The sequence below is a fragment of the Rousettus aegyptiacus genome, unplaced genomic scaffold (assembly GCF_014176215.1).
Source record: "Rousettus aegyptiacus isolate mRouAeg1 unplaced genomic scaffold, mRouAeg1.p scaffold_m13_p_1, whole genome shotgun sequence".
Classification (NCBI taxonomy): domain Eukaryota; kingdom Metazoa; phylum Chordata; class Mammalia; order Chiroptera; family Pteropodidae; genus Rousettus; species Rousettus aegyptiacus.
This window is the reverse complement of record NW_023416284.1, coordinates 28,746,277-28,750,049: the sequence shown is the minus strand read 5'-3', so window position 1 is coordinate 28,750,049 and position 3,773 is coordinate 28,746,277. Positions and strand designations below refer to the sequence as shown.

Below are 3,773 nucleotides of genomic sequence, written 5' to 3'. Positions count from 1 at the left end.
TAACACATGGAATATATAAACATCATGAGCCCATAATGATAATAAATTTTTGAACCCTCATTGCTTCATGCTGAGCTTTTGTGACTCATTGTTTTGAGTATCTACTGCTGCCATAGTAAGCTATCCCAAAACTTAGTGGCTGAAAAAACAAAAAACTAATTGGTCACCTCTTATATCAAAACTACAAAACAAGGTAAATTCATCTCATTATTTTGAAAGCTTTTTTTTCTTAATGGGAAGGATCCAGAAGCCTTTTCTGATGAGAGAAAGTTCTTTATATAAAAACCATATATAATAAATGCAAAAGAAATAATGGAAATAGAAAAATTGCTATTTTGTTATCCCTTATGAAATAATGGATCTAAGCAACAGTCATCAATTACTACTAAAATTATTGGGCAAAAAATTTATGGCAAATTTGAAACCAGACTGGAAACACATGAACCCACTGATCAATCTGAACATCACTAAAAGTTGGACATATAGAGTGTTACTTTCAAAGTATTCTTGGCAAAAAGAAAAAATCATCAAGCCTCTAGATGTAGATATCAGTTTACAGAGCCTATTGAGTATAGAAAATTATATCAAATGACATCACAAGGCTATAAATCCAAATCCAGAATGTGGGAAATCCCACATGAAATATATAAACATCATGAGCCCATGATGTTTCTTCAACAAATAAATAAATAAATGACATAAAACTAAACCAAAATAAAATCAGTAACAAAAAAAGGGGTCATTCTATTGATTAACAGAGACTTAAGAGTAGCAAAGTTTAGCTCTGGCAAGATGGCAGCTTCCTTGGAGCCCAGTTACTGGGAAGGTGGCTGGGGGCTCCTATCATACACGGCAAGTTTCTTGTGGTGATAGCTTATGCCAAATTTTCTGGTGCACTCTTTTTTTTTTTTAATATAAAACAAATCCTTTAATTTTTCAAATGTTTTAAAAAACAATTTTATACTTAAGCCAGCCTTGAAGATAAGAACAAAATTTACCAGTTTACATTTTTTAACCCACAATGACTCAAGCACTCACTCTCTGCATAGCACTATTCTAGGGGCAATAAAAGTGCATTTTTTATGAACTTACAAATATGATTCCACTTTCTGAAATTGTATTATCATCTTTTCAGGGGGTAAAAATAAATAAAATCATCATTGTTTATTACTCATCTGCCCCAAACCCACTTTTGGCTCATGGAAAAGTTAATTTCTGCCAGCTTTAAGATGTTTCAATGAACTCAGCTCCTACTGCCCCCAAAATAAAAGAGGACTCCTTTTTTATTAAAAAATAAAATAAAATCGAATAAAAAAGAAACAATTTTCCACAAAAGGACAGTGTCTATTTCTAATAAATATATCTTTAAATTTCTTCTTTTCTTTAAGTTTGCTTCCTCCAATATTTCCTTTTCCTATCTGGTACACTCTTAAACATCACTGTCATTGATGACACATGGAGAGGTTCAAGAAGAGATGTACCAATTTGGACAACTAACGACAACATTGGTTCTCAGGCAACAAAGAAACTAAACTTTTTAAGAAAACAGGAATGTAATGCTGACTGTGAACTCTCAGCAAAACAAGGCACAGATATGCTCGCTTACACTGCCCTCCTTGAAAAGTAGCTGCTTCCTGTAGTGCTTCCACATTCTTGATTTAGAATGACATTCTTTACTGTGACAAAGCCATGGTTTTGGTTTGCTTCGTGAATTCTTTTTTTTTCCTGAATTTGATCCTTTCTGGAAGAATGTCTAAGAGAGCACTGAATAGTATTCTCCAGACCAAAGAACAGCCTCCCCTCTACCACCTCTGAGAAGTGGGAGCATAGATATACAGAGATGCCAAGGAGTACCAAAATCTTCTGCCAAATTGATTGGGAACAGCTCCGTTTTCCTCTGGAGATACACCTTCTACCTTGACTGCCTCTGTATTTGATTTTCTTGCACCTCTTTATAAATTGAGTTTTCCTAAAGTTCAGTTACAAGAACATTTTAAACAGCTCTTCAACCCGCGTGCTTTTGTAATGACATGCTAACTAGTTCTCTTAGGCTCAGTCTTGGAGATGGATGGCAATCTTCCCCAAAACCTCAATTTCCTCCTTGGTGTTGGAGGAGGTCATTGAGAGGACATGACTGCCAGTTGACCAGTGAGTTGGGCCTCTCTCCTGTCCTTAGAATATACTCTCTGCCCACCATTCCCACATCAGGAGCCTTTTTAAGGATGCAGCTTTGAGAGAATAGCGGGTTGAGACCATCTGGACTGGATTTGTGACTGGACCCCATTAAGGGCTCTATATAAAGTTTGAAGATTCCGGCAGTCAGCTGCAGAGATCTTGTCTTTTGGCCACCCAAGATAAGCCTTGTATGTAGGTTCCTTTGCTTATTAAAACCGCTACTTGTCAATCTGTAGTGGTCTGCCTCTCCGGTTTCTCCTTGCTCTCCAAGGTGGATGGGGGCCGGGAGCAGTTTCGGATTTCATCCAGGGAATTCCCAGGTTTTAAATCAACATTCAGAAACTGCCAACACTCGAGTTGACTCCAACAGAGAGAGAAAGTAAATTTTACAGTGGCCATCCCCCTGACAGTTATGTTTTGTGCCCAAACTTTTGCCTTTAAATCATATGATTATTGTAATATCTTATACACTAAGTGAAGGCAAAAGTAAAATACTATTAATAGGTATAAAGAAGACTCTAAAACAAGAAAACTTTTATCTAATTTTTATTTTTTTTAATTAGGAAGCTTGTATTCTAGCTTGGCAGTGCACTTTAATATCAAGGTGAATGCTGAATGAACTTGGAGAAAAAAGAAAATACATTGTGCTGCTATATATATGCAAAAAAAAACACACAATGAACTTGACTTACTCTTGCCAGATTTTTGCCTTCGGTTCACATGTTTCTGATCAAAAGCTACAATTCTGTCCTGCATGTGCACTCTTAATTTATTTAAGTTTATTTATTCAATTTATTAGTTTTCTTAGACCAGTATAAATATCTAATATGTGGCTCTTTGGCTAAGCCTTTTTTCTTCTCTTTAGAAAGCTGATGTCTATTTTAGAAGCTAGGAAATATATATAAATTAATTCAATAGAAAAGGCTGTCTTTAACTTTAGAGGGAGAGAGGGAGAGGGAGGGAGGAGAGAGGGGGGGGAGAGAGAGAGAGAGAGAGAGAGAGAGACCGAGACTTAGGGAACCCACCAACCAAATGCAATAATACGTAAATCTTATTTAGATCCTGATTTAAATAAACCAACTATAAAAAGACATTTTGAGACAATTGGGGAAAACTGCACATGGACTTATTATTAGATGATATTAAGAAATTATTATCAATTTTGTTGGATATGATAATAAAATTGTGGTTATGTTCATCTATGTGTGTTAGAGCAGCGGTCCCCAAGCTTTTTTGGCACCAGAGACTGGTGCTCCTACGAAAAGCTAATGACTGATGATCTGAGATGGAGATGAGGCAGTGATGCTAACATTGGGGAGCAGCTGCAAACACAGATGAAGCTTCCCTTGCTGGCCCTCCACTCACCTCCTGCTGTGTGGCACTGTTCCTAACAGGCCACAGACCAGTACTGGTCCGTGGCTCAGGGGTTGGGGACCTCTGTGTTAGATTTTTTAATGAAGAATTTTTTTTTTATCTTGGATTGTTATCAAATACTGCAGCAAAAGAAAGAAAAAGTAGCGATAGAGAGGATGGAGTATAAATAAGATCAACCTAGTAATTGTTGAAGCTGGGTTATAGGTGCATAGAGGCTTTTTATA

The 3,773-nt window shown here is 36.6% G+C and overlaps 1 pseudogene; it reads left to right on the top strand.

Annotated features, from left to right (window-relative positions):
- Positions 1-792: 792 nt before the first annotated feature.
- Positions 793-2,242, top strand: LOC107499371 (annotated as a pseudogene).
- Positions 2,243-3,773: the final 1,531 nt, after the last annotated feature.